Raw genomic sequence first — 19,927 nt, 5'->3', positions numbered from 1 at the left:
CCGGGATGAAGAGGCAGACCAGGTGCACCCCTGGCGCCTGTGCCGCGGGCGCCTGTGCCGCGGGTGCCTCTGCTCTGGGTGCCTCTGCTCCGGGCACCTCTGCCGTGGGCACTGCACCGACAGCCACGTCCGCCTTTCTCTCCAAGGGACTCGGGAGGCCGTGGCCACGTGGGCCGGTGTGCTGGTTGCCCACACTCCCTGTCGCCGTAGCCACTCTGCCCAGCCTCTTCTGCCTGTCTCCGGCACCATTCTCCTCACTTACAGGAAAATGCTTGGTCTTTCCATGCAATTACTGTGCCTCATTCGTTGTCTTTGAGGAAGGCGGCTACACCCCACACAAGATGAGAAGTGCCCCTGTGTATTTCTTACGAATCAGAGAATGGCTCTTTGTTCTCTTCGGGTTTGTTGTGTGTGGGGGAGTCGACTGTAGCTTCCTCTCTACATCTCCCTTCATCTCACTGCTGTCTCCTGCCCCAAGACCTGCGTTTTCTGTGGAGGCTGAAGACGGGGAAGGGAGCACATGGAGTGGTTCGTGTTTGGGGAAGACGAAGGTGAGGAGCAGGCCTCCGGTGCGTGTCCACAGAGCCCCTTCCCCCTCAAGGCACAGCAGGTTCACCACTCTGCCCTGCGGGGTAGCTCAGGGCGTGCACTGACATGGTTTCCACGAGGGCAGCGCTGGGTCTGAAGCGTCCCTGGCACCATGTGGCTATTCCGCTGACGCGTGAACAAATCGTTGCTGAACTGGATCGAGGCGAGTGAATGGCCGGGGGCTCTGCTCTACTCGCAGACAAGAGCAACTTCTCTTCAGAATGTCTGTAATGCCAAATAATTCAGGAAGAAAAGCAAGTCCCAATCATCCAAAACCCTGTTCCAGTATACCACACAGGACGAAGCAATTCAAATAACTTAAAGTGTTATTACATCAAATGTGAGATACTTCTGAGAAGCAGGGCCAGTGAAATCGAACGTGAAATCCGTAGCCCAGAACCAATAGGGTGGTAAGAGATGCCTGAATCCCAGGGTGGATGGAAAGTCAATGACGGGAGACAGTCCTAAAGAAATCCTGTGGTGCTTCCTGGATCGGGAACACGGCATAATCCTGAAAGCAACTCTGAGGTGGGTCCTGGAAGTTACAGATAGAAAGCCCAGACCACACACGCCTGCCACCTGCGGTCTGGAGAGGGAGGGACCTGATCACAGACGCTCTATGAATGTGTAGAACTCCTCCCTTGTCCAAGAGCAAAGAAAGGACTGATTGCTCCCCCCTCCGCCCACCCCCAGAGTGCCCTTCATCGGAACTCACCGTATTTGACCTAAATGACCAAACTGTAATCTGCACACATTCCCTGCGTACAACACTGTTCTCTTCCTGAACCACAAGGGAGCAGGAGAAAGATCAGTTTGGTCTCTGCTCCGTCAGGAACACCACAAAGTAAATGTATCCACATTTCAGGAGACTGATTCCCGTCTGGAGCTCAAATTAAGGTGAGTAACAGAAATGTGGAGCCAGGGAATTTGGGATGAAAAGTAATGAACAAAGGAGAAAATCTGAGAAAGCTCAAAGGGAGGCTGGACGCTTGATCCTTCAAAAGCAGGATGACAGAGCAGATAAGAGAGAAATTCGAAGGAGCAAGAGCCACCTTCGCCCTCGATGGTTTGGGGCAACTGCAAGATGACCAAACTCTCAAGAGAAGGGAAACTCTGAGAATGGAAATGTAGACCGAGAAGTGCTTTCTAGTCACAGCTGAGTAAAGCTGTGAAAGGCTCGCTGTGGAGGAGATGGTGGCTCAGGGGGAGGAAGCCACCGTCTGGAGGGCGGCAGGTGCCAGAAACTGTCCCCTCTGTCACGAAAGCAAAGGACAAAAAGCGAAGAGCCAGCCAGGTCAGCGGAAGAGCACCGGTGTCTGACAGCCGAGGGGAGGGCCACGGCAGACCAGGGCTGTGGGGACATGACCGCGTTACAGCCCCCAGGGACCCCCGGCCCAGGAGGGGAACAGAGGGGCAGGTGCTCCTTGCTGCCGGGGCTGGGGCGGCAAAGCAGGAAAAATAGCCTGAGCCGACTGCGGCAGAGGTGGCATGCCCCGGTGAGCATCCTAAAAACCCCTGAATTGCACACTTTAAATGGGTGAATTGTGCGGTGTCTGAACGCTATCGCAATAAAGCTGTGGCCAAAAAACAAAAAACAAAAAACAAAAAAAAGGAAGGAATACATCTCTCGGTTTGAAAAGCAGCCAGGAAATGAAAATTCGTGAAAAGTATAAATACCTAGAAAAAGTGACTACTTTGGAAAATATTAGTGAGGAAAGGAACTAGACGTCTGTGTCTACCGAAGCAGCCCCTTGCTTCCTCATCACACACCACAATATCCGTCTGCAAAACACACGCTCAGGTGCCCTGAGCCAAGGACCAAGGAGGCAAAAACCAACTCTGCAGGCCCTGCACAGGGGGGCTTCCGTCCGCCGAGACACAGATCAGTGCGTGCACGCGCAAACCTGCTCCTTCAAAGAAATGAGTTTTCAGTTACATTCACCACCAGGACTTGCCTAAGAGCGCACCAGTACTCACCATTACGTTCCTGTGGCAAAGAACGAGTCGGGATACACCTACAAAGGCATTTACGGCAGAGTATTCTATACCAGCGAAACATGGGAGCAAATATAAATGTCAAATAATAGAGTTTCAGTCAAAGTACGGTACTGGCCACAGGATGGGCTTCTATGCCATCATTTAAAATGACTGAGGGGCGCCTGGGTGCTCAGTCAGTGAAGCGTCTGCCTTCAGCTCAGGTCATGGTCCTAGGGTCCTGGGATCGAGACCTGCATCGGGCTCCCTGCTCAGCAAGGAGTATGCTTCTCCCTGTCCCTCTCCCACTCCCCCCTTCTCCCTTCTCCCTCTCCCACTGCCCCTGCTTGTGTTCCCTCTCTCACTGTGTCTCTCTCTGTCAAATAAATAAATAAAATCTTTTTAAAAAATAAAAATAAATTTTAAAAAATGACATTGGAGCCTGGAAAACATTGTTTCATTTCTTGTTAAGGGGTGAAAATCCAGCATACATTATGGTGCTGTTTTTGAATATAAACAAACAAAAATATATTTTTACATTAAAAGAGAGCAAAATGCTTTAGTACAAACATTAGGTACCCAAACCATAGCAGTGATAAATTCTGGATGATGGAGGTAGGAAAATCAGAGGGTTTATTTTCCCCTTTTTATTTTTCCCAGAAAGTTTTCTGATTTTCTACAATGAGCATATAATATATATACAAATTTTTTGTAAATGTTTGCTCCTTTTCCAAAACAGAAGCTACACGAAAGTGGAAATGCGTCAACCAGGACATGAACTGAACATTATTTATTAAAAGCAACAGAGAGGCTACCAGGATGATATGGGTACTGCCTTCTGCAGCCTGCTCCTGGGTCCCTGCCCTTGTGAACCACCATAAACGCCCGGACACAATGCTAGCCGCTCAGGGACTCTAGGCCGCGTGGCTGCCGGAGGGTCCAGGACCCCCAGCAGTAAGCCCCTCACCACGGCTGCCTCACTGTGATTTCAAAAACAATCAGAAACACAGATGAAACACTGGAGGCTCCGAAACAGGGAACACAGATGACACAGGAGGATGAGATGCATGTGAGGGAAATCACAGACGGGCCTGCAGGAAAACACCAAGTCAGTTCGACAGGATCACACGCACAGCCTGCCCAGCGCCACTTAGAAGCCTGGTTCCTTCTATCTGATTTCCGAGAGGCTTTCAAGAAAGTCTCCGCGGATACCTCCCAAAAAATTCAGGAGATGTGAGTTGCTGGACCGGTCTAGATGGGAGGCAGATTGCGCTGGCCCCACGGTCAGGCCCAGGTGAACCGACCACCGGTCAGCAGCACAACCCAGGCAGAGGCCAGTGGAGCCCAGGGCCCAGGCTCAGCCCCGCTCTGTCAGCAAGGACAGCACCCAAGCCTTGGACAAACAATTTTCCTCCGGCTCAAGGTGAGGAACGAGCTAATATGTCACATGATACGATTAAATTTTCTGAGACATCTAATTTTAAAGAACCAAATGACTGAAAATTATGGATCAGGAAAGAAAAAAACAACTAGATCTAGAGATTTTTTTTGACTAAAAGGCCAGGGTTGACAAAATGTGATGTCCTGCAGAAGAGGCTTGGCACACAGGGGTGGAGTGTGGGGCCCCTCTGCAGGGCACAGTCCCTGCAGCCCAGAGACCCCGTCAAAGGCGCAGCCAGGGTGCAGGGGGTGTGGAAACGTCCTCCTGGGAGGACAGGCAAGGGTCGGGGTCACTTGAGTCTGAGAAATCACGTATCCACCACACCCCCACCTAGGTAATCAGCTACCAGCTGTTGGGCCATCCCGCTGAGAACCTTCTGAGAATTATCTTGTTTGCTTATTTATGTTTTAATGCGTTTTCTCCCGGTGGGCAAGGCCTCCTCGGCCTGGGCAGCAACCGTATCCATTCTGCCCTGGGGGCACGTGCTCCAGAAGAGGGATTCTGCTAGACCTGAGGGGGACTCCGCTAACACACAGAGCTGTGTCCCAGAGCCATCATTCCCATGGGAGAGGTGGTCTTTCACCCGTGGGGGGCCAGGCTTCTCCGGATCCGAAATTCAATGAGTGTTTCTATGGAGAAGAAAACTCCCTTCCAAGGTTTCCATGTTCAGACTCAAGCTGGGAGGAACACTTCCTTCCTGAAAATGCAAGCGATGAAACATCTCCTTACCAGAGCTGTGCCAGTCGTCCAAGATCCATGACACAGACGCCACCGGTACACGAGCCCCCGACAGCGGCTCCCTGGACGCCGGGCCGAGCGTCTCCAGACTCCAGTGCCTTCCCCAGGGCTCTCAGGGCCGCGCCCAACGGGACAGCCCCTGGTTCTGCCTCTTTACCACAGGGTTGCTTCGGGGTATGGTGAGGAGGGATGCGGGCGGGGGGGTGGGGATCTCTGCTTCTGGAACCGCCGCGATGTGTGTGTGTGTGTGTGTGTGAGCGCGCGCGTCTGGGAGTGAGTGTGAGCGCGTGGGCCGGGAGCGGTGCGGAGAGCGGGGTCCGCGCCTCGGATGCCCCGAGCGCCCGCTCCAAGTGGACACAGCCCTGAGCTCCGGGCTCCGGCCCGCCGGCCGCCGCGCCCGGGTGTCTGCCCGCCCCGGGGACCTGCGGCCGGGCGCGAGGGGGCGCCGCGCCACCGCCGCCCGGCGGATCGCCGGGGCCGAGCGGGGCCGGGGGCGGCGCGCGGGGCGGTGCCGGACTCCGCGGGCTGCCAGCTCCGGAGACGCCGCGCTCCGCCCCGAGGAGGCCGCGGCCAGGCGAGCGGAGCGGGGGCCCTCGGAGTCCCAGCCCCGAGGTAAAGTTGCGTGCACGGTGGAGCCGGGTCTGCACCGGAGGGTCGCGGGGCAGAAGCGGGGGCTGGTGAAGAGGCAGGAGATCTACACCGGGGGATCGTGGGGACGGAGAGCGGGGAGTGTCTACAAGGGAGGGTTCCTCGCAAGGGAAGGGACAAGGGGGCGCGGCGCGGAGGAGATGTCTACGTTGGAGTCTCTCTGGGCCAAAGCGGGGCAAGGGGCAGGGGGTGCCTACACCGAAGGGGCCGGGGCCGGAGCAAGGCAAGGGGGGCGCAGACGACCGTCCCGACGCGGCGCTGGTCCCGCGTGCACACTTGCTACTCGGTTGTGCCGTGGAGTGGGGGCAACGGAGATTCGGGGGGGCACTTGAAGCGCCCTCCCAGCGCCCAGGGCCCCCGGAGGAGGGGCGGGCTGTGAGGAGCACCGCCCCCAGACCCCCGCCGAGATCCGAGTCCCCCCGCTGGCCGGCTGGCCCCCAGGGGGAGGCGCGCGCGGGCTCGGGCCTCTGGGTGCGCTTCCATGGAGGTCTGGGCGGCCGCAGCCGCAGCCGCAGCCCGGTTCCTGCCTCCGACCCGTCTGTCCGCGTCGGATCTGCCCGAGCCCAGGTGAGAGGAAGGGTGGGAGGGGCAAATTGGCGTCCGCCATCCAGGGGGTGACCAGGGCTCCCCCTGCTCTCGCCCCCGCTTGATAGGTGGGCGCACCCGGCTCGAGCGAGGAGGCGGCGGGACGTGGGCGAGTGCTTGGCTCGTGGGGGCCCTTTCCTCGCCTCTTCCTGCCGCCCCTCATACCCACCCCTGCGCGCCTCACACGTGCACCTGACACGCATACCCCTTACACAGGCGCGCACCTCGCACACTCACACCTTACACACTCACGGCCCTCCTCCAGCCCTGCCTTCTCTGGCTACCCGGGGCGCAGACCTGACTGGTGAGGGGGTCCCGGCTCAGTTAGCCGCGAATTCTGCAAACTCAGGAGCAGCCCGAGCTGGCCGAGGGGCCTCACACACTCGCGCGCGGAGAACAGATCCGGGGCGGGGGCGGAGGTGGGGGGCGCGCAGCTAGCGGCCGGGGGTCAGCCCCGGGAGGGGAGCGCTGAGGCGTTCCGTGCGCCTGCGCGTGTTTGTGCTCTGGCGGTTTGGGGGTGACCGTGGAGCCCCCTCCCAGCCTGCCTTGTTCCAGAGGGTTCGGTTTCTGGTTTCTGGCTGTCGGAGCAGGGCCACGGTCAGGGACCCTTACTCCCTTTATCACCTGGACTGAAACCCCAGCCCAGAGCTTGGGCTTGAGTTCCCTGAATTCTACTTGGTCTTTAGAATTCCAAAAAGTACTTCTTTTCCCTGTCCCAGGCCTCCCTTTCTCCTCCCTCTTCCTTGGGCTGCAAAAACCCATGGTTTCCTCAAGTGTGTGCTCAAGGCCAATGTTTGGACCGAGTAGCAGTTGTAAAATGGATTCTGACTCTGCTGGTGCGTCTCGGAATGGCTGACTTCCTTGGACCAACACAAGTGGGAGACCGGTTCGTCCCAGCCCTGCCGAGGGACAGCTGCTGAAAAGGAGGTTAGTTAGGTGAACCCTCCAAGGTCGTCCTGTGCACAAGGAACGAAGGCCCAGTGGAGGAAGTCATGAGATCCGTGAAATCCAGGCGGGATCCCACAAACCTCAGACAGGCTGAAGCAGAAGAGAGGCTGTCCTGTCTGCACCTGGTCTGTAGGATCGTGGTGCGCGGATCGTGGTGCGTGGGTCGTGCTGCGCAATCTGCTGCTGCTCTCCGGAGGCTTCCTTTATTAATAATTCCCAGTTAGTCAAGGGGATGGAATTGCTCTGGGTTCTCTTAAACTGTGAATTGGGGGAGGGGGTGCATTGGGGCCCATTTGGGGGATGAAATCCACTTGGCTGTGGTTCCCTGCTGCGTACCAGCCACGCAGGTGCAAAGAATTATAGGCTATGGCTAAGAAAAGACATTTGTATTTTAATTGGAGACAGGTTAGGAAAACAACTTTGAGATTCTTTCCAAGGCCGGTGCCAAATAGTGTTCCGATCCCTTTCCTTTTACAATGTATATATTCTACTTCGCAAAAGTTTTTTTTAATACCTTGAGATTTCCATAATTCAAGAAAAAATTGGGTGTTTTTGTGGGCATGGGAAGAAAAGGAGGGAAGCGCGTTGTTAGCTGGCACCAAAGCGGGAGGCTGTGCAGTTTTTCTGTTCTATGCCTGGCACGGAGTCCCGCGCATGCCACATGCTCCGAAAATATGAGCTGGTTGATGAATTGTTGGAGTTATATTAAGAGTTTCTACCTGGTGTATGGCTGGGAGTGGCATTATTGTAATTACAGGTGTATGTGCCACAATTAGTAGGTCGTGTAGAACACATGGGTTGGTAGGGAATGATAAAATTCTGGGGTTTGCCCGGCAAAAGCAGGTGGGGTCTGAGTGTCTTGGGAGGATTTGGCAGCCAAGGGCTCGGCAGCTTCTTCCTCCCCCGTCCCATGGTTCCGGCTGCTCTTCCGGAAGCGGCACCTCTTACTCAGGCGGGAGGGCAGGACTGGCTTGAGCAGTGTTTGGAGTGGGAGGGCGCTCTCAGCTTCTGCAGCAAGTGCGGATATGAGGGGGTGGGAGTGAAGGGGAGCAGATGGGGCCGCACCAGGGTGTGTGTGTGTGTGTGCTGGGAGGTCGGGAGGCCACCGCAGGACAGCCAGCTGCGAGAGGACCCTGCTGCAAGACGAGGAAGGTGGGCTTTTCCAGATGAGATGGCGCAGGGGTCCGAGAAGCATGGCCACGTGTGTCTGAATACCTGAGCCCCTGTGTACTAACAGGCACTTTCACGAGGAATCGGGATATTTGAGGGCTGGAGCCCCCGGTGCCTGGCGGCTGGCTCAAGGTTGGACTGAATAAGGGCAACATCAGGGAGCCCCAGGCTGGGAAGAGGATCAGCTGAACGGTGAGGTGAGGGCCGGCTCATGGCGCCTGGCTCTCCCTTTTCATGGAGGGGGCCCTGGAACCTGTCAGGGATGCTCCTAGGCCCCACCCAGCCTCCTAGTAAGCCACTGATGTGCACTGCAAAGCTTGAGAGGCGTTAAAGAGATAGGCATCCAGCACTTTCTTTCCCTGGGCTCTGAGGCTGGCTCCTGGCTTGGCATCTCACCTGTGGACACCTGCAGCCTTTCCTGGGCTCCTTTAACAAGCAGGTTTGTCTGTAAGAGCCAACTTAAGTCAGAAACCACCTTGAGACACAAGCGAATCAAATGTCAAGTGGAAACAGGTCCCCAGAGGAAGACTGCAGAGGGTCTGCTCAGAGTCACAGACCTTCTGAAAGGAACTGTATGAACAGCCTGGTTTACCTGAAGCTTCTTGTTATTAATACCCCCTAAGAACTAAAGGTGCACATTCCTGTGAAGGCCAGTGCAAATGTCCTGGGCCTCGTGGGCCAGGAGATGTTGGCAAATTCTTTGACTGCTTGTGTTTTCTGATTTCTCCCACAGGAGATGAGAAGGCAGGACTGAGCCATGCCTTAGCTTTCTGATTTTCAGAGGAGGAACTTGTATCGTGAAAAGGGAAGTAATATATTCACTCAAAATGGAAATACCCAATATTTTAATTTGATTGTATGTTTAGGAAAAGATTAATTGAAGTGTAATGTATAAACAGTACAGAAGACTTTTATGTTGCTCTTTTCAATTAACAAAGCTAAGACAATGAGAGAGAATTCACAGAAATGCACGTGGCCCAGCTCCCAGTGGTACTCCTGAGGGGCCGGACTCTGCCCTTCGCCTCCTCCTGCCCAGGACAGGGCAGCTGGACGTCGTGGCATCTCTTGATTTAGCAGTCTCTCCCATTGGCCATCAGGGGCACCTGCGCTCCAGGCCACACCTGCTCGGTGCCAACCCTCAGCTCGGCCTCCTTTGGACAAGCTGCGTGGTAAGGAAGACAGACAGTGGCCTGATCCCAGGGTGGCACTTCCCAGAATTTAATGAATTTCCGGGGTGTTTTTAACCTTCTCAGAGGTTTGAATGAACTTTAAATCTTAGACTTGAGTAGCATCAGGCACATGAAATCGAAGGCGAGCGTTCCGGGGCCCTGCAGAACCTCAGATACCGTCAGGCAGTTTTTACTCAGTTCTATCTTGAAGAGGCAGATTTGTTTCTGCACAGGATTAGCATCAGTGGGAGAGGCTGTGTGATGGTCTCGCACCTGCCTGGCCCCAGCAGGACTTGGGGGAAGGGGTGGACAGAGGGTCTGCCCCCAGCTGGTGTGCCCCTGGCTGGCTGTCCCCACTCTCGCCCTTGGCCCCCGAGAGCCGTGAAATCAACGCGTCGGGTTGATGCCTGCTTCCGGGCCACACGCCTGCAGGTTCGGTTTGATGGGTCCGGTGGGGCCCAGGGATTCAGATTCTCAATACGAATTCTGAGTAATTCTTATCATTTTGAAGGTTGGAAATGCTGGTTTGGGTTGGAACTGGCATCTCTGTAATGAGATAGAGAAGAGAAACTATCAGAATTTCCTATCTCACAGGTGTGGTTTTGTGTGTTCTGGGCCACAGTATAAAATGTATTTATTACTGTGAGTTTACAGTAATGGACAGCCCCCATCCAGACTGTTTATGTCTTGAGGCACCCAGGTCTGTCTCTGAGTGAATTTAGCTAGGTGTAGAAATTTCCAAATGCTCTTAGCTAGGAAGCCCAGGCTGGGCCAGGGCGCTGAGGTCAGGCCTGGCTGCACTTTGGCCCCTGCCCTTGCTGAGGGGCGCGTGGCAGGCTCCCCACCCCAGAGTCTTCCTCCCTCAGTTTGCACCCAGGGGTGCCCAGCCATCCCCCTGCGCAGAGTCACGTGTGTGGCCCAGTGGGTTTCTCATCATGCCCCAGAGAAGACGTGCAGACCCGTGTCTGGTAAAAGCTATGCATGGATACACGTATATACACAAGCCTGGTGGGCAGGGGAGAACAGGTTCCCTTCCTATTTCCTTTCTTTCGAGTTTTAGGGTGTGGAGGAGATGTCTTCGTGTGTAGATTAATGGGAAAATAAAGTGCATGACAAGTTTTATATCTGTGTATTTTATTTAACATCCTAGCAATTAATGCAATCGAGTGAAATGCTTTGGTGAAATAAAATGCATTAAAAAGTAATGCTCGTTATGTAGATTAGCTAGTCATAGGGAAACAGTCCTCTTGGCATCTGTGAGATTCAACTGTGGGGTCGGGAGGATGCGGCGCGCCTGTCTTCTGGGCCGCTTTTCTGGAGCATTTATCACAGCTCACGTTCATTTGGCTGGTTCACGTTTCCTTCAGGAAATGGACAGTTTCTGACTGTGAACAAATTTCCTTGATTATTTCCACCAGAAGAAGAAAAAGGCATCTTTTAGATGAGAAAGGATAGTAAATATATGTACCAGCTTCTTCAATACTCAAGAGATTAGAAATAGAACAATTCTAGCATCTGGAGAAGATGCAGGTGTAGGAGCTGGTGGGCAGCCCTTAGGACAAACGAGTCCACCCTTCTCCTCTGATAGTCATGACGTGTTGTTTTCCTAGGGAGCCAGCAACATTGGCAGGTTTGTGGAGTGCATACACACACGCATGAATACACGTATACACAGACACACACGTGCGTGCATGAATGCATGTATATACACAAGCCTGGTGGGCAGGGGAGAACTTAGTAAGAGTCACCAGGCATGTCCTGACGAGCAGATGCTAATCCAGAGCTGACTCAGGGCTGACGAGACTCCCAAATAAAGTCCCCAGGGAGGGTCTGACCTGCAGGGTCTGAGCTGGGCGGTCTGTGTGTTGGTGTCTTGTTCACATCCATCTTCCGGATGTCTTTATGGTGGGGGGATGTCAGTGGCCTGAAAACACCTCCCAGGGCGACTTTGAGCCTCGTCCCTGCTGAGTGGTGGGAGCCTGTCTCCCAGGACACATCTGCCTCTGAGGGCTCGGTCATCTCCCGACATGAAGGGCTGCCTGAAGAAGCCATTCATCTGTGCCTGAGGGACTGGCTGGCCTGTCCTGGGCCCTGCACGTGGTGGTTCTGCCCTGAGGCGGTGTCGCCAGCAGCCTTGCCTACCTCATCGGTGGCTTGGGGCCTCTTGCACTTTGCAGGACCTCAGGGGTGTCTCCTGAAATGGGTTCAGCCAGCCCCTCTCTCATTGCCCCAGGCCCTGGGCAGTGGGAATTATTCTGGGATCTTTCAGACATGCCCTCTACCCCCAGTCAGGTCTGGAAAAGAAAGCCTTCAGAATCGGGGATGTCTGTCACCTCTCGGAAGTTGGCGCTGATGGAAACCCAGGACATGGGTTCTCTGGTCCTTGCAGCATTTCCAGCCATGGTGGAGTCGCCCCTCGCTCCACCTTCTGGGACCGGCACCTCCCTTGAGACCGTGTGGTGACCCCCTTTCAGGCTGCGACCAGAAATAAGGGCTTGAGAGCCTCCTCAGGCAAGTGAAGGTGAAAACTGTGTTCTCTCTCTCATCAGTTCAAGACTGACAGCTCCCCACACATGTGCTGCTTTGGGGCCAGAATTAGAAATTAATAATAAATGGGGGTTTTGCATCATTTTCTTTTCTCTTGTCCCTCCCCATGGCTCGATGCTGTGTGTAGGGTGTCAGGCTGCCCCCAGGGCTGCACTCCCTCACCTATTTTTAAGTGAAAGATCAGAATTAGAGCCAAGGAAGATAAGGAGAGTGGCCCAGACCCACGTGCCTCGCCTGGCCTTCCTCGGCACAGCGGCTCTAGGCCTGCAAACGCACAGGTGTGGCTCTTGTTCTCTACTCTTCCTCAAGGAGGGCCTCCGAGGGGACCATTCTGTGAGGACTGTATGCACGGGGGATTTTGAATGGGCCACGTGTCTTTCCTTACATCCCGTGAGACACTTCCAGAACTTCCCCAGCATCCCCACTTGCCCACAGGCTTCGTCACCTGAAAGAGCACAGGGCTCCCTCGCCAGGGACGCATTACAGGGATTCTGAGCTTTACAACCTCTTTGCACACATCACACACTTAGCTTTCACGAAGGTCCTGAAGCAGTTGTGTTCACTGCGTTTTACAGATAAACATCTTGAGTAATGAGCTCAAGGCCACACTTCTCCTAAGCAAATGATTAGGACATATTTCCGGGCTCAAAATCCCTTTTCCCAGCTTGTCCCAGGACCAGACGGCCCCCTTCCCTCTTGACTGTTCTCCATCCTCTGCACCCTGGCAGCACTTTGGGTGTTGGGCCCACAGCCCCTCATGTGGCTGGCTCTCCTCACATCACAGCCAGAAAAGCTGGTCCTGGTTGTGATGCCCCAAATCCGATCCTGGGTCTGCACTTGAGAGCCTGGTGCCATCTGCCTCCAGCCCCACACAGCTTCCGGGTATTCCATCCTAACCCTCACTCACAGCTGGGAGGACACTCACGTCCACTGACTCATCTTCTTCATGCGGTGCTCCATGGCATCCTACCCTAGAATAGGGGCTGGTCACCTCTTCTAGAAAACACAAGCGCTTCACCCAGTGACACTAACTGTGCTGGCCCACCCAGGTCATGGGATTTCACAAAAGCCTTCCTCCCTGTCTCCTTCACTGCTCTGGGTTTCAGACTCCTCCTCCCCACTGTGGGGACCCAGCCTGCAGGGCTGGTAGGGCCCTGAGCCCATGGCCAGTGTCCGTGCCCCAGGCAGGCACCTGTGTTCAGGCCAACCTGGTCCCATGATGCTCACTCAGTCAGCCTTGGGTGGCTGTCCTGTTCCGGGGCTGAAACAAGCCCCCGCCAGTCTCAAATCAATATAACTTACAAAATGGTATTAATTCTTTTAAAACTCCTAAGAAAAGAAATCTTCAGGCCTAGGCAATTTCACTAGAAAATTCTACCGAACATTCAAAGAAGAGTTAATTCTATCAAGCATTCAGCAAAAAGGAGGCAATTCCTAACTCACTTTATGAGGTTAACATTACCTGGAGACCACACTAGAAAGCACAAAAAAGAACTACAGATCAATATTTTTCATGAACTTAGACACAAAATCCTAAACAAAATATTAGCAAATTGAATCCAGTGATGTATAAAGTTGCTGGACCAGGTGAGATTTATTCCAGATGTGCAAGGCTTGTTCAACAGTCAAAAATCAGTCAGTATAATCCACCATATCCACAGAAGAGACATAATATCACATCAATTGATACAAAAAAAGGCATTTGATAAGATCCATAAGATCCAACACCCACCTATAATAAAAACTCTCAGAAAACTAAAAATAGATATTCGACTAGATAAAGAGCAACTACAAAAAATCCAAAGCTAATAACATACATAAGTGAAAGGCTGAATGTTTTCCCCCTAAGATCAAGAACAAGACAAAACTGTCCACCCTCATCACTGTTACTCAACCTAGTACTGAAACATAAAACAAGAAAAGGACGTAAAAGGGGTATAGGTCAGAAAAGAAGAAATATAGCAATCCCTATTTGCAGATAGCATAATTATCTATGTAGAAAATTCCAAGGAATGTTCCCCAAACCTCCTAAACAAATGGAAAGACATACCATGTTCATGGATTGGAAGACTCTATATAGTTTGTTTTTTCTCCTCAAATTGATCTGTGGATTTAATAAAATTTCTATCACAATCCCAACAAGAATTTTTGTAGATACGGACAGCTTATTCTGAAATTCATATGGAAAGGCACGAGCTCTAACATACCTAAGACAATCTTGAAAAACAAGAATAAAGTGTGAGGTCTTACGACCCTATGTTAATGTTCACTATCACGATCCAGGAGCCAGGACCCTGTGATGCTGGCAGGACAGACAAATGCACAGAACAATGGAACAGAACACAGACCCACACCAGTCTGTCCACCTGATTTTTTTCCTGGTCTTGTGTCCAGCTGATCTTTAACAAAGTTGTGAAACCAGTTCAGTGGTGGAAGCAGAGCCTTTACAACAAATAACAGCTGAGCAATTGTTCATCCATAGCTGGGGAAAAAAGAACCTCATCCTTAACCTCACACCTTATATAAAAATTAACCTAAAAATGGATCACATTTTAAGTGTAAAATGTACAGCTATAAGACTTTTAGGAAAAAAATTGGAGAAAACCATTTGGATCTAGGGTTAAGCAATCAGTTCTTAGACTTAACACCAAAAGCATGATCCATAAAAATTGGCTTGATAAATTTGACCTCATCAAAATTAAAACCTGCTCTTCAAAGGACTGTTTAAGAGCATGATGGGAAAAGCTGAAGTGAGAGAAAATATTTGCAAACCACACATCCAGTAAAGGATCAAAATCTATACTATATTAAGAATTCTCAAAACTCAATAGCAATCCCCCCCAAAAAAACCCCACAAATAAAATATACAACTAAATGAGCAAAATATGTGAAAAGATATTTCACTGAAGAGGATATACAGAGGATGGATGAAAAGATGTCCAACATCATTAGCCATTAGGGAAATGCACGTCAAAACCATAAAGAGATATCACTGTACACTTATCAAAGCAACTAAAATAAAAATATATATATACCAAATACTGACGAGGATGTAGAGAAATGATCTCTCATACATTGCTGGTGGGAATGGAAAACGGTATGATCACTCTAGAATATTACTTGGCAGTCTCTAATAAAATCAGTCATGGAGTTAACATATGACCCAGCAGTTGCTCTCCTGGGCATTTATCCCAGAGACATGACAATTTACATGCACTCAAAAACCTGTACACAATGGTTTATAGTAGTTCTGTTTGTAATAATCAAGAACTGGATGCAACCCACCTGTCTTTCTATGGGTGGATGGTTATACTGAAGGACGTCTTCCCCCATGGAACACTGCTCAGCACTGAGAAGGAGTGAGGTATTAATACACTAACAGTTTGGATGAATCTTCAGGTAATCACACTGAATCAAATAGGCCGATCTCTAGATAATCATTGTAATGATTCCAATTTATATAATATTCTTGAAATGACAAAATTACAGAGATTGGGAACAGATTAGCAGTTGCCAGGGGTTAAGGAGTTGGGGAGAGGGCGGGACCTGGGTTTCAGGGGGGACCCTGGTGGTGATGGATGTCTTCCCTCTGGGCTGTCAGTGTCAGCGTCCCGGTGGTTGTAACACTGGGGCAACCAGGAAAAGGAACACGAATCTCCTAATATTGTTTCTTCAACTGTATAGGAATCCACAGATATTTCAAAATAAGTTTAATCTTTAGAACATATGTGCAAATATTTCATATAAAGGCTTAGTAAAAGTTCTGGACAAATATGTCACCTTGAAAGTCACCATGAAGATTGGATTGGATTTGAAGGGCGGGTAGAGGTGGAGGTGGACCGTCCCCTGTAGGTGCCGTTGAAGGGCGGGTAGAGGTGGAGGTGGACCGTCCCCTGTAGGTGCCATTGAAGGGCAGGTAGAGGTGGAGGTGGACCGTCCCCTGTACGTGCCATTGAGGGGAGGGTAGAGGTGGAGGTGGACCGTCCCCTGTAGGTGCCGTTGAAGGGAGGGTAGAGGTGGAGGTGGACCGTCCCCTGTAGGTGCCGTTGAAGGGAGGGTAGAGGTGGAGGTGGACCGTCCCCTGTAGGTGCCATTGAGGGGAGGGTAGAGGTGGAGGTGGACCGTCCCCTGTAGGTGCCATTGAAGGGAGGGTAGAGGTGGAGGTGGACCGTCCCCTGTAGGTGCCATTGAAGGGCGGGTAGAGGTGGACCTGGACCGTCCCCTGTAGGTGCCGTTGAAGGGCGGGTAGAGGTGGAGGTGGACCGTACCCTGTACGTGCCGTTGAAGGGAGGGTAGAGGTGGAGGTGGACCGTCCCCTGTAGGTGCCATTGAAGGGCGGGTAGAGGTGGAGGTGGACCGTCCCCTGTACGTGCCATTGAAGGGAGGGTAGAGGTGGAGGTGGACCGTCCCCTGTAGGTGCCGTTGAAGGGCGGGTAGAGGTGGACCTGGACCATCCCCTCTCCGTACTGTCGTAAATGCTATATGCTAATATGAAGATGCTTAGTTGGGGATGAGGAAGGCTTTTCAGAGCAAGTGACTTGAATACGCAAGAGCATTCACAGTGTCTGATTGTAGGTTAATATTAAAATAACATCCAGTGATGGAGGAATGCTGATGTAAGTAATGGCCCATCCTTGGAATGAGATGCTATGCACAGTGTCTGTCTACAAGCTCACCGACTGTAGACAAATGTGGGAGTGGAATCCAAGAAGATCCAACGTCACTATTTGTACTGGACTCCCAGTGTAAATAAAAGAACCACAATTTAACAAAACCATGGGCATCATCACAGTCCATGCCCGTCCCCATTCAACCACACAGCACAACCCCAAACTTCTCCTCAAAGGTCTTGCTCAAGCTTCTTATTTTACCGTTTACGTCCCCTGGGGAGGGAGAAGAGAGGAGAGCCCTGGGCGTGGAATCTGAGGACGCTTGAACTCTGGCCCCTGGGGCTCTTCAGACCTTCATGTGGATGTACGTCCACCCCGTGTGCCGTGCCCCGTCCCCCTCAGCCCAAGTCCCCGGAGGCCAGCAGCACCTGCTGCAGCCAACGGCCAGCCAGTGCGCGGAGTCAGCCAGCCACGAGAAAGTACAAGAAAGAAGACCCGAGTTCCCACAGCTGCCTGTGGCAATGGGATTAAAGGTATTCTTTTCCTTCTATTTTATTGTACTGCCCGGGTTTCCACTTTTGCCATGGGTTAGTTTTATAATTGGAACATTATTTTTTATGAAGATGAACGTCTAAGACTCATTTAGGCGAATTAACATACAGAAGAATAAGAAATATCAGAACACATCCTTCTCGTGCCTGAAAGAACAGAGAAGAGTGTCCATCTGCTGAGGGAGCCTCCTCCCCCGGCACCTACCAGCTGCCCAGGAGCACGCGCTGTTTCTGCAGGATGGACAAGGACACATGCCTGCTTCCTTCGGTGGTGGTGCGCTGAATGACAGGGGCTAATACTGTGGTCCGGGTGCAGCAGCGGACTCCACGGAGCTGGCTGTGTTGGGGCTCGGGGCTGTCGGAGGAGGGGCAGCTCCTCGTCGGGGATCTGGGATGCCACAGTCACTTACTTTTACATCCTTCCGTGACCCATCAGTCAGCTCTGGAACTCTGAGGCCCCATCCTTTGGGCCCCATCTCTGTGGTCCCTGGGTCAGTCACCATGCTATCAATTAGACGTAGATGGTGTGGGATTGAAACATTTGAGTTAGTTCAACTCACTGGTTTTTTTCCAAAAGTGGATGAAGGGCTTATTTCAAACTGAACTCAAAGGCTGTTAACACACGTGCAAATGGTTGAATAATGTGTCATCTGCTGTTTCTTGTGAATGTTAAATTGCCCCACAAAGGTTCTCACAGGCCTAACCAAAGGGGGTGTTGGGGAGCCTTGGCTGACTTGAGTAAGGCCGTGGGACACCTCCGCAGGGCAGGCATGTGAGTGAGCAGAGGGGCAGCCTGGCCACCATGAGGACAAAAAGCAAGGACCACAAAAACCTGGCTGTCACACATAGAGAATTCGCAGGTTTTATTCCTGAACAGAGCAAATGCCTGGGTGCAGGCAGGTGGGTGCAGGCAGGTGGGCGCAGGCAGGTGGGCGCAGGCCGGTGGGTGCAGGCAGGTGGGCGCAGGCAGGTGGGCACAGGCCGGTGGGTGCAGGCAGGTGGGCACAAGCAGGTGGGCGTAGGCGGGTAGATGCAGGCAGGTGGGCGCAAGTGGGTGGGTGCAGGCAGGTGGGCGCAGGCTGGTGGGTGCAGGCAGGTGGGCACAGGCAGGTGGCTGCTGGCAGGTGGCTGCAGGCAGGGGGGCGCAGGCAGGTGGGTGCAGTGGCTGCCTGACTCCTTAAAGCCATGTTGTCACATGCAGCTGTCATGCAAAGCTGTCATGCAGGCTGCCACATGCTTGAGTGGTTGGCAGGTATTGGGTGGTGTCCCATCAGCAGTCACAGAGCCTTCTGAGATGCCCTGTCCTCTGTCCTTGCCCATCATCACGCCCACAGCCTCCCCTGCGCTGGGGTCCTGGACCATGCTCCCTCTCCCCCTACTACTTTTTCCACTCCCTTTCTCTTTCTTTCTGGTTCTCATCCTTGACCCTGAAGAGCTGGCAGACCACTCCCACCCTGGGACCCACAGGGCAGCCCCCCTGCAGGAGGTGACCTGAGGCCACAAAGAGGAAGCTGGATTCACAAGCGAGAGCTCCCCGTCTCCCCAGAGGAGGGTGCACAGGGCAAGGAGCCCAGCACCGAGGGGATGCAGTCGCCCTCCTGCACAAAATGCTCCTGTAGTCCATAGCCCCAGAGAAGCTTGAGGGGCCAGGGAGAGTCCCCTTCCTCCTCATGACCTGGCAACCACTCTCCCTGGCTTTTCACACCAAACACCATCAAGGCCTTAGGAAACCATCTGAACTGAAGAGAACTGAGAGAATCCTGAGTAGTTAGAAAAGAGTATGGTTGGTTGTGAGCTCAGCACTGATGAGTTATTTAGGATGTAGGGACAATGGGGACGTCGTTCACACGTTCATCGGTGCATTCTCCCCAGCATGTGAAAACCCAGATTCCGGGGCAGGTGTCTAGCCCTCTGAGCACGGCTCCACGGAGTAGGAGCAGGACTCCATGTGGGCTGAACTGGCACAGGAAGGGAGGGCGCCCGGCTAGACGCGTGAGTGCACGGGAGCCTTAGGGACCCACGCCAGCATCCTCTGCAGACAGCAAGGCTGGAAGTGGCGCACACGGTTGGACCCAAAGGCCTCGGGATCTTCTTCTTGAATCCTGACTCGGCCTCTGGTCTCCAAGAGGCCCGGCACCCAAACCCTCCTGAGCGAGGCAGTGAAGCCGCACTGTGGCCTCGCGGTTGGGGGCCGAGGCCAGGGTCTCAGTGGGGAGGGCACCCGGCTTCTAGGGAGGCACAGACAGTCACTGCCTGCGTCACCACAGATGAAAGAAGAGGTATCCCCAGGACTCTCCGTGAGAAGTACCAGTGAGAGTGTGAGCCATTTATAGTCTGTTCTGGAAACTCCAAGCGCAACTCCTGAGAGGGAGAGCATTTCAGAATCGAGAGGGGTTGCCGCATTCGAATGGTAGCCAAGAGGGAACTGATGAGCCGAGGGGGGCCAGAATTCCTGGAGGAATCTGGGTGTGGTGTGTCAGATGCATAAACGGTGCTTCTTTTTGTGACGCCTGTAATCCGGAAAACGAACCAGTGCTAAGATCATAAGCAGCCACGTGGCTCTGGTGGATAAAATACACAGAACATAGAATTTACCGCTCAGCCATTTCTAAGTGTGCAGTTCAGGGGCACTAACACCCTCACACAGCCCCCATCACCCATCTCCTCCCCAGCTGGAGCCCTCACTGCCCATTCATCAAACACGGACATGCCATCCCCTTCTCCAGACCCGGCACCACCATCTGCTTTCTGTCCCAGTGATGGCGGCTCCTTTAAGCACCTCACCTACATGGAATCCTACAGCATCGGGCTTTTCGTGCCTGGCTTTCTGTACTCAGCGCAGCTCTTGGGTTCATCCGTCTGTGGCAGGGGCCAGAGCCTCTTTCCTTGTTAAGCCTGAAGAATATTCCATCCGATGGAGAGACCACACCTTGCTCATCGATTCACCCACTGACGGGC

General features: G+C 52.9%; 1 long non-coding RNA gene across 1 annotated transcript in view; it reads left to right on the top strand.

The window, feature by feature from the left end:
* The first annotated feature begins 5,284 nt into the window (after positions 1 to 5,284).
* LOC148162242 (uncharacterized) overlaps positions 5,285 to 19,927 on the top strand; it is a 44,088-nt gene continuing 29,445 nt past the window's right edge. Inside the window, exon 1 of the long non-coding RNA XR_015767026.1 lies at positions 5,285 to 5,353. This is a non-coding gene — a long non-coding RNA (uncharacterized LOC148162242). The remainder of the gene's footprint in view (positions 5,354 to 19,927) is intronic.

The sequence above is a fragment of the Eumetopias jubatus genome, unplaced genomic scaffold (genome assembly GCF_037043125.1).
Source record: "Eumetopias jubatus isolate StellerSeaLion01/CBP00866 unplaced genomic scaffold, mEumJub1_p1.0 scaffold_16, whole genome shotgun sequence".
In the NCBI taxonomy this organism is placed as follows: domain Eukaryota; kingdom Metazoa; phylum Chordata; class Mammalia; order Carnivora; family Otariidae; genus Eumetopias; species Eumetopias jubatus.
This window is presented reverse-complemented; position numbering and strand designations above follow the sequence as displayed.